The sequence below is a fragment of the Bubalus kerabau genome, chromosome 1 (genome assembly GCF_029407905.1).
Source record: "Bubalus kerabau isolate K-KA32 ecotype Philippines breed swamp buffalo chromosome 1, PCC_UOA_SB_1v2, whole genome shotgun sequence".
Lineage (NCBI taxonomy): Eukaryota > Metazoa > Chordata > Mammalia > Artiodactyla > Bovidae > Bubalus > Bubalus kerabau.
Window position 1 is genome coordinate 152127446 of NC_073624.1, and position 13688 is coordinate 152141133.

Consider the following 13688-nt stretch of genomic DNA (forward strand, 5'->3'; position numbering starts at 1 on the left):
AGACATTTTGCCATTTCTCCTAGAGGAGAAGACTCCAGTTTGTGGGTGCCTAGGAGAGGTCACGCTGTTTAAGCCTCCAGCAAGGTATGAGCAGTAACCTGTGCCTGCTCACAGCCTTGTGAAAACTGCCGCCTCTGAGGCTAGGACAGCACCTGCGGTGTCTTGTCCGCTGCCTCAGGCACCTTCTCTTGCTTTGGGAGCGGCAGTTGCATATAATTCCACGGCTATGTCAAAGTCGCCTTCTTAGCGTATCCTCACGGCCGCCAGCCCCAGCCTCTCCCTGGGACCAGCAGAGGATGGGGAGCTTCAGCACCCACCCTACGTTTCTGCTGCAGGCCAAGGCTTGCTGGCCGCCTCTCTCAGCTCCTGCCCCTACCCTCTGCTTAGATGGTTTCTGAACCATACACAAAACATTTCTATACTACACATGAAATTTTTAAATGGCATGGCTACTGTTGTCATTAAATGGTACCAGAGAATCAGTTTTTGTCAACAATTTAAAGATTTGATTATAGCACGATACTGGATGCTTGGGGCTGGTGCACTGGGAGGACCCAGAGGGATGGTATGGGGAGGGAGGAGGGAGGAGGGTTCAGGATGGGGAACACATGTATACCTGTGGTGGATTCATTTTGATATTTGGCAAAACTAATACAATTATGTAAAGTTTAAAAAAAAAAAAAAAAAAGATTTGATTATAGCTTCTGAGTAGTTTTTTTTAATTGAAATATAATTGATTTATAATATTAGTTTCAGATGTACAAAACAGTGATTTGATATTTTTATACATTACAAAATGATCACTGTGATAACTCTGGTTATCATCTGTCACTATACAAAGTTATTACAATATTATTGACTCCACTCCCATGCTGTGCATTTCATCCCTGTGACTCATTTGTTTTTGTAACTGGATATTTGTGTCTCTTAATCTCCCTTACCTTTTTCACTCATCCCCACCCAACCTCCCCTTCTGCTCCCCCCGAACCACCTGTTTGTTCTCTGTATCCATGACTGTTCCCATTTTGTTATGTTTGCTCATTTGTTTTTTAAGATTCTAAGTGAAATCATATAATATTTGTCTTTTTATGCCTGATTTAAATTTCACTTTGCATAAGTACCCTTTAGGTCTATCTATCTTGTTCCAAATAGCAAAGTCTCATTCTTTTTTATGACTAATATGCCATTGTGTGTGTGTGTACATATATATACACATATACTACCTCTTCTTTATCTGTTCATCTATTGATTGATATTTAGGTTGCTTCCACATCTTAGTTAATGCAAATAATGCTGTGATGAATGTGAGGGTGCATATATCTTTTCAAATTAGTATTTTTCTTCTCTTTAGAAAAATCCCCAAAAGTAGAATTGCTGGATTATACAGGAGTTCTACTTTCAACTTTTAGGAACTGTACTCTTTTCTATAGTGATTGTACCAATTTACATTCCCACCAACAGTGCACAAGAGTTCTCTTTTCTTCACATCCTTGCCAACACTTGTTATTTGTTGTCTTTTTGGTAATGGCCGTTCTGACAAGTAGGAGATGTTACTCTCACTATGGTTTTGGTTTGCATTTCCTGATGGGTCGTGATGCTGAGCATCTTTTCCGTGTCTGTTGACCATCTGTATGTCGTCTTTGGAGAAGTGTCTATTCAGGTTCTCTGCTCATTTTTCTTTTTTCTCTGCCCATTTTTGAATCAGGTTGTTTATTTTTTGTTGATTTATATGACATCTTTGTGTATTTTGGTTATTAACTGCTTATCAGATAAATCATTTGCACATATCTTCTCCCAGTTAGTAGGCTACCTCTTTGGTTTCACTGATAGTTCCCTTCGCTATGCAAAACTTTTGAGTTTGATATAGTCCCATTTGTTTATTTTGCTTTTGTTTCCCATGCCTGAGGAGACATATCAAAAAAAAAAAAATTGCTAAGACTATTGTCAAAGAGCATACAGTCTATGGTTTCTTCTAAGAAGTGGATGGTTTCAGGTCTTACATTTGAATCTAGCTCATTTTGAGTTTATTTTTGTATACAGTGTGATAAAGTAGTCCAATTTGATTCTTCACATGTAGCTGTCCAATTTTCCCAGCACCGCTTATTAAAGAAGTTGTATTTTCCCCTTTGTATATTCTTGTCTCTTTTGTTGGGATTAACTGACCATGTAATCTGGGTTTATTTCTAGGCTTTCAATTTTGTTCCACTGATCTATGTGTCTATTTTTTGTACCACATTTTTTTGGTTACTGTAGCAATGTGGCATAGTTTGAAATGAGGGACTGAAATGTTTCCAACTTTGTTCTTAAGATTCTTTTGCCTGTTTAAGATCTTTTCTGTTTTCATAAAAGTTTTAGAATTACTTGCTCTAGTTCCATGAAAAATGCCATTGGTATTTTGACAGGAATTGCATTGACCCTGGAGATTGCCTTGAGGAATATGGTTATTTAACAATATTAATTCTTCCACTCCATGTGCATTTGCTTGTGTCATTTTCAATTTCTTTCATCATCGTACAATAGTTTTCTAAATACAAGCCTTATACTTTCTTGGTTAGATTTATTCCTTGGTATTTTATTGTTTTCTAGACAATTGTAAATGGGATTGTTTCTTAGCTCCCGTGATAGTTTTAGTTAGTGTATAGAAATGCAACAGATTTCTGTATATTAATATTTTGCAACATTACTGAATTAATTTATTCTAATATTTTGGTGGTGTCTTTAAGATGTTTTAAATATATATTTACCATGTCATCTGCAAAGAGTGACAGTTTTACTTCTTCCTTTCCAGTTAGGATTTATTTTATTTCTTTTTCTGATTGCTATGGCTAGAATTTCCAATACCATGTTGAATCAAATGGTCATACTGGGCATCGTCGTCTTGGTCCAGATCTTAGAGGAAATGCTTTCAGCTTTCCACCCTTGAGTATTAGGTTGGTTATATGTTTGTCACATCTAGCCTTTATTATGTTGAAGTATGTTCCGTCTACATTCACTGTAAGCTTTTTTTAAATCATAAATGAATGTTCAATTTTATCAGAAACTTTTAGTCACATCTATTGAGATGATCATGTGATTTCTATTACTCATTTTGTTAATATGGTGTTATCACACTGATTGATTTGTGTGTGTGGACATGGGACCATCCTTGTATTTTTGGAATAAATGCTACTTGATCATGGTGTATGATACTTTTAGTGTGTTGCTGAATTTGGTTTTCTAATATTTTGTTGAGGATTTTGACATCTATGTTCAGGAGTGATTGTTGTTGTTCAGTCATGTCTGGCTCTCTATGACCCCATGGATGGCAGGACGCCAGGCTTCTCATCCTTCACCATCTCCTAGGGCTTGCTCAAACTCATGTCCATTGAGTCAGTGATGCCATCCAACCATCTCGTTCCTGTCGTTCCCTTCTCCTGCCTTCAATCTTTCCCAGCATCCTACTGACCTTGGGAGTTCATCTTTGAGTGTCAGGAGTGATACTAGCCTGTAATTTTCTCTTTGAGGGTTGTCTTTTTCTGGTTTTGGTATCAGGGTGCTGCTGACTGCATAGGATGAGTTTGGAAGTATTCCTTCCTCTTTCATTTTTTTGAAATAGTTTGAGAAGGATGGATGTTAACTCTTCTTTAAATATTTGGCAGAATTTACCTGTGAAGCTGTCTGGTCTAGGACTTTTGTTAGGAGGTTTTTTTTTTTTTGTTTGCTTGTTTGTTTTTATTACTGGTGGAGAAGGAAATGGCAAGATTCTTGTCTGGAAAATTCCATGGACAGAGGAGCCTGGCGGGCTACACTCCACAGGGTTGCAAAGAGTTGGACACGACTGAGTGACTAACACTTTATTACTGGCTCATTTTCACTACTGGTAGTCAGTATCTTCATATTTTGTTGCATCCTGACTCAGTCTTAGGACATTGTGTGTTCCTAGGAATTGATCTATTTCTCCTAGATTGTCCATTTTGTTGGCATGTAATTGTGGTACTCTTTTATGACACTCTGTATTTCTATGGTTTGGTTATAACTTCTCTTAATTTCTGATTTTATTTGAGGCCTCTCTTTTTTTTTTTCTTGAGTTTAGCTAAAGGTTTACCAGTTTCATTTATATTTTCAAATAAGCAGTTCTTAATTTCCTTAATCTGTATTATTATTATTTCTTAGTCTCTCTTTCATTTGTTTCTGCTCTGCTCTTTATTATGTCTTCCCTGGCTACTAACTTTCTATTTTTTTTCTTTTCCTAGTTCTAGGTGCAAGGTTAGATTGTTTATTAGAAATTTTTCTTGTTTCCTGCGGTAGGCTTGTACTGCTATAAACTGCCTTTTTAGAACTGTTTTTGCCGTTTCTCATAGATTTTTGGATCAATGCTTACATTTTCACTTGTTTCCAAGTATTTTTAAAATTTTCTCTTTGACTTCTTCAATGACACATTGGTTGTTTGCTGCTGCTAAGTTGCTTCAGTCGTGTCCGACTCTGTGCGACCCCGTAGACGGCAGCCCACCAGGCTCCCCCGTCCCTGGGATTCTCCAGGCAAGAACACTGGAGTGGGTTGCCATTTCCTTCTCCAATGCATTTAAGTGAAAAGTGAAAGTGAAGTCACTCAGTCGTGTCCGACTCTTGGCGACCTCATGGACTGCAGCCCACCAGGCTCCTCCATCCACGGGATTTTCCAGGCAAGAGTGCTGGAGTGGGATGCCATCGCCTTCTCCGCATTGGTTGTTTAGTGGGATATTTTTTTAGCCTCCACATGTTTGTTTGTTTGCAAATTTTTTCTTGTAGTTTATTTCTAGTCTCATAGTGTTGTGTTTGGAAAAGATGCTTGATTTGATTTCAACTTTCTTTAATTCACTGAGACCTTTTTGGGGCCAAGTATGTGAACTATCCTGGAGAATGTTCCATGACCATTTGAAAAGAATATGTTTTCTGCTTCTTAAATGAATGTTCTCTGTATGTATCTATTAAGTTCCTCTGATCTAAGGTGATGTTTAAGGCCTGCGTTTCCTTACTGATTTTCTGTCTGGATGATCTTTCCATTGATGTAAGTGGGGTGTTAGAGTGGGGTCTTATTTATTGTATTACTATTGATTTTCTCCCTTTTGTTAATATTTGCTTTATGTATTTAGATGTTCTTATGTTAAGTACATATAAATTTACATTTATTATGTTTTCTTATAGGAGTTACCCTTTATCATTATGTAATATCCTCTGTCTCCTGTTACAGTCTTTGTTTTAAAGTCTATTTTTTCTCACTGACACGCCATACTTCTTTTTATTTCCTTTTATATGGAGTACCTTTTTCCATCCCCTCACTTTCTGTGTGTGCCTTCAACTCTGAAGTGAGTCTCTAGGCAGCATATATATGGGTCTTATTTTGCATCCATTAAGCCACTCTGATTTTGATCAAGAGTTTAGTCCATTTACATTTAAAATAATTATTTCTGGGTGTATACTTCTATTTTGTTATTATTTTCTGGATCTTTTGTATTTCTCTTTTGTTCTTTTGTTGCTCTTTGTAATTTGACTATCTTTATGTTATGTTTAGATTCCTTCCTGGTTTGTTTTTTTTTTTCTTTTCTGTATCTATTACAAGTTTTTGGTTTGTGGTTACCATGAGGTTCAAATATAGAAGTATACCTATATATGTAAATTTATATATATATATATATGGTTATCTTAAATTCACATTCTAATAACCCTGCATTTTTACTCCTTCCCCCAACATACACACGCATTCAAAGTTTTTGGCATAGTATTTAATATCTAGTTGTTTTGTGTAACCCTTAACTACTAATTTGTGGATATAGAAGATTTTACTACTTTGGCTTTATAACTGGTTGATCCACTAACTTTACTGTTTGTGTTTATGAATGAGATTTTTCCTTTTATAATCACTGGCTTAATAGTGCTGAACTCTTAGCTTTAGCTTTTCTATAAAACTATTTCTCCTAAAAATCTGAATGATACCCGTGTTGAGTAGAGTATTCTTGTAGGTTGTACGTTTTTCCCTTTTATCACTTTAAATATATAATGCCACTGTCTTCTGGCCTGCAAAGTTTCTGCTAAAACATCAGCCCATACTTTTGTGGGGATTCCCTTATATATACCTAGTTGCTTTTATGTTGCTTCTGTTAAGATTCACTCTTTTTAAAAATTTTATTTATTTATCTTTTTTGGCTGCACTGGATCTTCATTGCTATACGTGGGCTTTCTGTAGTTGTAGAGGGTGGGGGCTACTCTTCATTGCAGTGCGCAGGCTTCTCATGGCACTGGCTTCTCTTGTAGAGCACAGGCTCTAGGCACATGGGCTTCAGCAGTTGCGGCTCACAGGCTCAGTAGTTGTGGCACATGGGCTTAGTTGCTCTGTTGCATGTGGGATCTTCCAAGACCAGGGATCAAACCTGCGTCCCCTGCATTGGCAGGCAGATTCTTAACTGGACCACTAGGGAAGTCCCAGGATTTCTCTGTTTATCTTCAATTTCTGTCATTTTAATTACAACGTATCTCGGTGTGGAACTCTTTGGGTTCATCTTGTTTGAGGCATTGTGCTTCCTGGACCGGGATGTTTGGATCCTGTCCCAGGTTAGGAAAGTTTTTATCTTCAGATAAGTTCTCTGCCTCTTTTTTTCTCTCTTCTCCTTCATTATAGGGACCCCCTACAATGTGAATGTTAGTTTGACTGATGTTGTCTCAGAGGTTTCTTAAACTATCCTCATTTAGAAAGAAATTTTTTTGGTCTCTTCAGGTTGGATGATTTCTCTTATTCTGTCTTGTAATTTGCAGATCTCTTCCTTCCATCTAATCTATTGTTGGTGTCTTCTAGTGTATTTTTTATGACAGTTATTGTATCTTTCAGTTCTGTTTGTTTATTCTTCATATTTCTATTTTTTAAATTTATTTATTTTAATTGGAGGCTAATTACTTTACAATATTGTATTGGTTTTGCCATACATTGACATGAATCCACCACGGGTGTACATATGTTCCCCATCCTGAAACCACCTCTCACCTCCCTCCCCATACCATCCCTCTGGGTCATCCCAGTGCACCAGCCTTGAGCATCCTGTATCATGCATCAAACCTGGACTGGTGATTCGTTTCACATGTGATAATTTACATGTTTCAATGCCATTCTCCCAAATCATCCCACCCTCACCCTCTACCACAGAGTCCAAAAGACTGTTCTATACATCTGTGTCTCTTTTGCTGTCTCATATACAGGGTTATCATTACCATCTTTCTAAATTCCATATATATGCATTAGTATACTGTATTGGTGTTTTTCTTTCTGGTTTACTTCACTCTGTATAATCGGCTCCAGTTCATCCACCTCATTAGAACTGATTCAAATGTATTCTTTTTAATGGCTGAGTAATACTCCATTGTGTATATGTACCACAGCTTTCTTATCCATTTGTCTGCTGATGGACAGCTAGGTTGCTTCTATGTCCTGGCTATTATAAACAGTGCTGCGATGAACATTGGGGTACACGTGTCTCTTTCATTCTGGTGTCCTCGGTGTGTATGCCCAGCAGTGGGATTGCTGGGTCGTATGGCAGTTCTATTTCCAGTTTTTTAAGGAATCTCCACACTGTTCTCCATAGTGGCTGTACTAGTTTGCATTCCCACCAAGAGTGTAAGAGGGTTCCCTTTTCTCCACACCCTCGCCAGCTTTTATTGCTTGTAGACTTTTGGATAGCAGTCATTCTGACCGGCATGAAATGGTACCTCATTGTGGTTTTGATTTGCATTTCTCTGATCATGAGTGATGTTGAGCATCTTTTCATGTGTTTGTTAGCCATCTGTATGTCTTCTTTGGAGAAATGTCTGTTTAGTTCTTTGGCCCATTTTTTGACTGGAATTGAGCTGCAGGAGTTGCTTGTATATTTTTGAGATTACTTCTTTGTCAGTTGCTTCATTTGCTATTATTTTCTCCCATTCTGAAGTCTGTCTTTTCACCTTGCTTATAGTTTCCTTTGTTGTGCAGAAGCTTTTAATTTTAATTAGGTCCCATTTGTTTATTTTTGCTTTTATTTCCAATATTCTGGGAGGTGGGTCAGGGAGGATCCTGCTGTGATTTATGTCGGAGAGTGTTTTGCCTATGTTCTCCTCTAGGAGTTTTATAGTTTCTGGTCTTACATTTAGATCTGTAATCCATTTTGAGTTTATTTTTGTGTATGGTGTTAGAAAGTGTTCTAGTTTCATTCTTTTTTTTTTTTTTTTTTTTAGTTTCATTCTTTTACAAGTGGTTGACCAGTTTCCCCAGCACCACTTGTTAAAGAGATTGTCTTTTCTCCATTGTGTATTCTTGCCTCCTTTGTCAAAGATAAGGTGTCCATAGGTGCGTGGATTTATCTCTGGGCTTTCTATTTTGTTCCATTGATCTATACGTCTGTCTTTGTGCCAGTACCATACTGTCTTGATGACTGTGGCTTTGTAGTAGAGCCTGAAGTCAGGCAGGTTGATTCCTCTAGTTCCATTCTTCTTTCTCAAGATTGCTTTGGCTATTGGAGGTTTTTTAAGCTCTTTGTTAAACTTCTCACTGTGTTCATGCTTCACCTGGGTTTATTGAATATCTTTATGATTATCATCTTGAACTCTTTATTGGATAGATTCCTTATTTCTACTTAGTTCTTCTGGGGTTTTGCCTTGTTCCTTCATATTCCTCTGTCTCCTCATTTTGCTTAATTCTCTGTTTATTTCTATGTATTATATAGGTCAGTAACTTTTCCTGATCTTAGAGAAGTGACCTTATATAGGAGATGTCCTGTGGGGCCCAGCAGCACACTCCCCTCTTGTTTCCAGAGCTATACCCTCTAGGGTGCCCCCTATATGGACTGCTGCATGGGTCCTTCTATTGTATTGGGGCCAGCTAATATGGGAGGGCTGTTAGGCATGCTGGCCCCAGGCTTAGTTGACGGCCAGGCCCTGGCTCATGCAGTGACTGCCGGCTCACTGGTGGGTGAGTCCTAGTTCAGCTGCTTGTGTAGCTTGGAGGGTCCTGGGGTTTGTCGTGGCCTGCTGGTGGGCAGGTCCCACCATAGTGGCTTTGCAGTATGTATAGTCATAGCGCTGGTTTCAGCCTCTTGGCGGGTAGGCCCATGTCCCAACTTGGCTAGTTGTGCAGTCCAAGGAGTCACAGTGCTGGTGCCAGCTTACTGGTGGATGTGTAAACCTCTGGCACTAATAGGCTAGAGGGAGAACTCCAGAATGGTGCTTGCCAGCATAAACATCCTCATAGTAGAATGAGCTCCCCACAGAAGAGTGCTGTCAGCATCTGTGTTCCCAAAGGGAGTTCCAGTTTTCTCCTGCTTTTCAAGGGTGCTAAGATCGGCAAGTGGGTCTGACTCAGGCTTCTTTCTACTGCGACTCAGAGTGTGTGAGATTTTACGCATGCCCTTTAAGAACAGTCTGTGCTTTGTACAGCTTTCTGGCTTTCCCATACACAAGCCCCATTGGCCTTCAAAGCCAGACGTTCCTGGGGCTTGTCTTGGTGCAGGAACCCCAGGATAGGGAGCGTGACATGAGGCTCAGTCTCCTTGATCACTGGCGAGAATTTCTGCAGTTGTGATTTTCTTCTCATTTGTCACCTACTCAGGTGATGTGTATCTTGACTGTACTGTATCACCTCATAATTCCTTCTTTATATCTTTAGTTATGGAAAATCTTTTCTGCTAGGCCTCAGGTTGTTCTTATAGACAGTTGCTCTGTAGATGAGCTTTTTCTGTGCCTGTGGGAAGAGGTGTGCTCAGGGTCTTCCTACTCTGCCATCGTGGCCACATCTCCCTGGTATATGATCTTTTTAATGTATTGGGATTTTTAAATATAATTTTATTTATTTGGCTATACTGAGTCTCTGTTGCTGTGCGGACTTCTCTCTAGTTGCGGGGAGCGATGACCACTGTCTAGCTGCAGTATGCAGGCTTGTCATGGCAGTGGCCTCTTTTGTTGCAGAGCACAGGCTCGAGAGCGTTCAGGCTTCAGCAGTTGCAGTTACACAGGTTCTGTAGTTGTGGTACCCAGCCTTAGCTACCCTGTGGCATGAGGGATCCTTCTGGACCAGGAATCAAACTCATGTGTCCTGCACTGGCAGGCAGATTCTCTGTCACTGAGCCAGCGGGGAAGCCCAAATGTATGTTGAATTCTGTTTGTTGATATTTTGTTGAGGATTTCTGCTTCTGTATTCATCAGGGATATTGACCAGTACTGTTATTTTCTGGTACTGCCCTTGTCTGGTTTTGGTATCATGGTAATGCTGGCCTCATAAAATGAGTTTGAAAGTGTTTCCTCCTCTTTGATTTTTTGGAAGAGTTTGAGAAGGATTTGGTAGAGTTTGAGAAGGATTTGGTAGAATCCACCAATGAATTGTCTAGTCCTGGACTTTGTTGTTGGGAGGCTTCCGATTAATTATTCAATTTCAAACTCATAACTTTTTCTCCCCCTTCATATTTTATACTTCTTTCAGACTCAGTTTTGGTAGAGTGTATGTTTAAGAATGTATCAGTTTCTTCTAGGTTGTCCAATTTGTTGGTTACTAATTGTTCATAGTCGTCTCTTGTGGCCCTTCACATTTCTATAGTATCAGTTGTAACATCTCTTTCATTTCTTTCTGTTTTTTAATAATTTATTTTAAAAATAATTTAATTTTTTATTGATTTCTTTTGGCTGTGCTGGGTCTTCACTGCTGTGCGGGCTTTCCTCTAGTTGCAGCAAGCGGGGACCACCCTCTAGTTGCGGTGCTCGGGTGCCTCATTGTGGTGGTTTCTCTTATTGCAGAGCAGGGGCTGTAGGGCATGTGGGCTCAGTAGTTGTGGTTCCCGGGCTCTAGAGCATGGGCTCAATGGTTGTGACTCATAGGCTTAGTTGCTCCAAAGCATGTGGGATCATCTCAGACCAGGGATCGAACTTGTGTCTCCTGCATTAGCAGGGGAATTCCTTACCACTGAGCCACCAGGGAAACCCCTCCCTTTTCATTTCTAATTTTATTTGAATTTTCTCTTTTTTCCTAGGTGAATTCAGCAAAATATTTGCCAATTTTGTAATCTTAAAAAACGCCCTTAATTTTAGGGATCTTTTCTGTAGTCTTTCTAGTCTTTATTTAATTCATTTTCATCTTGATCTTTATTTCCTTCCTTCTAGTGTACTAACTGTCGACTGTTCTTTTTCTAGTTTCTTAAAAGAAACTAAAGTTAGGTTGTTTATTTGAGATCTTTCTTATTTCTTAGTGTAATCATTTACCACTATGAACTTCCCTCATATTAATAGAACTACTTTTACTGCATTACATAATTTTTGTATGTTATATTTTCATTTGTCTCAATGTATTTTTTTATTTCTCTTTTGACTTATTCCTTGACCCATTGGTTATTCAGTAGCATGTTTAATCCTCACATGTTTATGAATTTTTCTGTTTTGCTCTTACAATTGATTTCTAGTTATACCATTCATGTCAGCAAAGATGCTTAATCTGTAACTTCCCTGGTGGTCCAGTGGTTAAAACTCCTCACTTGCAATTAAGGGGCCACAGATTCAATCCCTGGATAGAGAACTAAGATCCCACATGCTGCATGGCGTAGCCAATAAATAAATAAATAAATTTAAAAATGCTTGATCCGATTTCAGTATTGTTAAAATTATTAAGACATATATTTTGGCCATGTGCACTTTGAGGAAAAATATGCATTGTTATTTTTGGATGGAATATTCTGTATGTATCTATTCAGTTCAGTTCAGTCGCTCAGTCGTGTCCGACTCTTTGCAACCCCATGAATCGCAGCATGCCAGGCTTCCCTGTCCATCACCAACTCCCGGAGTTCACTCAGACTCATGTCCATCGAGTCAGTGATGCCATCCAGCCATCTCATCCTCTGGCGTCCCCTTCTCCTCCTGCCCCCAATCCCTCCCAGCATCAGAGTCTTTTCCAATGAGTCAACGCTTCACATGAGGTGGCCAAAGTACTGGAGTTTCAGCTTTAGTATCTTTCCTTCCAAAGAAATCCCAGGGTTGGTCTCCTTCAGAATGGGCTAGTTGGATATCCTTGCAGTCCAAGGGACTCTCAAGAGTCTTCTCCAACACCACAGTTCAAAAGCATCAATTCTTCGGTGCTCAGCCTTCTTCACAGTCCAACTCTCACAACCATACATGACCACAGGAAAAACCATAGCCTTGAGTTCCTTTAATATATCATTTAAAGGTACAGATATGTTCATATGAAATAGTTTGGTGATCTGTGAGCTTCATTAACTGGGATATCCAAATCTCTCTTTAGATTTGGGAAGTTCTCAACTATTATTTTTTTAAATAAGCTTTCTTCCTGCTTCTCTTGTCTTTTCTAGGATTGCAATAATTAACAAACTTTCTTTTGATGTTGTCCTATAGACAAGTTAGCTTTTTCTTTTCTTTTTATTCTTTTCTCTTCTCTTATTGTATAATTTCAAAGATCCTATCTTCTAATTCATACATACTTTTCTTCTGCTTGATTCATCCTGCTGTTAGTGCTCTCTACTGTATTTTTCTTTTACTTACTGAATTGTTCAGCTCCAGATTTTCTGTTTGGCTCTATTTTATGATTTCTACCTCTTTGTTAAGCTTCTCATTTTTTTCATGTACTGTCTCCTGATTTCATTGAATTGTTTTCTTGTGTGTGATTGGGCTTCCTTAAGACAATTCTTTTGAATTCTTTTATTTGATGAACTGGGGATCTCCCTCTCCTTGAGTTCAGCTACTAGAAAATTATTGTGATCCTTTAGTGTTGTTATGTTTCCTTGATTTTTTTATGTCCCTTAAAGTCTTGCATTGTTGTCTTTACATTTAAAGTAGTAGTTACCTCCTCTTGTCTTTTATAACTGACTTGAAGTCCATGGACTGTATAGTCCAGGGGTCACAAAAAGTCCGAGTCGACTAAGCATCTTTCACTTTCACTTTTAGGAGAGAAATACCTTCCATCATCCTGCTAGGAATTCTCAGGGTTTATCAGATTCTTTGACTACATCTGCTCCAAGCTTCCTGCTCCCTCTTTTGGCTGAATTCTTAAGCTCATAGGCTTTCTCTCAGTGCTGCAATATACTCACAGGTGCTGACAGCCACCTCTTTGGTTAACCTAGGACAGACTTAAAACTTAAAGTTTCTGGTCTCTCCCTGGTCTGCAGAGTCAGTCTGGTTTTCTGTGAGTCCCCACTAGCCATCTGCCAGAGCTCACTCTAGTCCCATCAGGAATGTGCACCAGGAACCAGACACAGGGTGTGGTAGTATATGAGTAAAGCAAGCAGAGTGCTTGGGAGTTGGGATCAGTGGGTGAGGTATCGCCAGTACTCATGGGTGGGCTTCTTGATGCAGTCTCTGATGTGGTTAGGATTTGTGTCTCTTTAATGCTATCCAGGAGTTCTATCTGCCACTCCCCCAGCCTCTACAGTGATGTAGCTTATGACTCAGTACTTTGGATAAGATAAGTAAATGGGTCTCATTGGCTGTGTCCGATACAGTTGGGGAAGCTACTTTGCCCAGGTTTTAATTGCAGTGGTGGTTGCTGAGTTTTAGGAGTTCTTTGTGTATTCTGGATATTAATCTCTTATAGGATTTGCAAATACTTTATCCCACTCTGTAGATTGCCTTTTCTCTCTCTTGTTAGTTTGGAATTTTACACAAAAGCTTAAATTTTGGTAGTGTCCAAATGATATATTTGTTTCTTTTGTTGCCTATGCTTT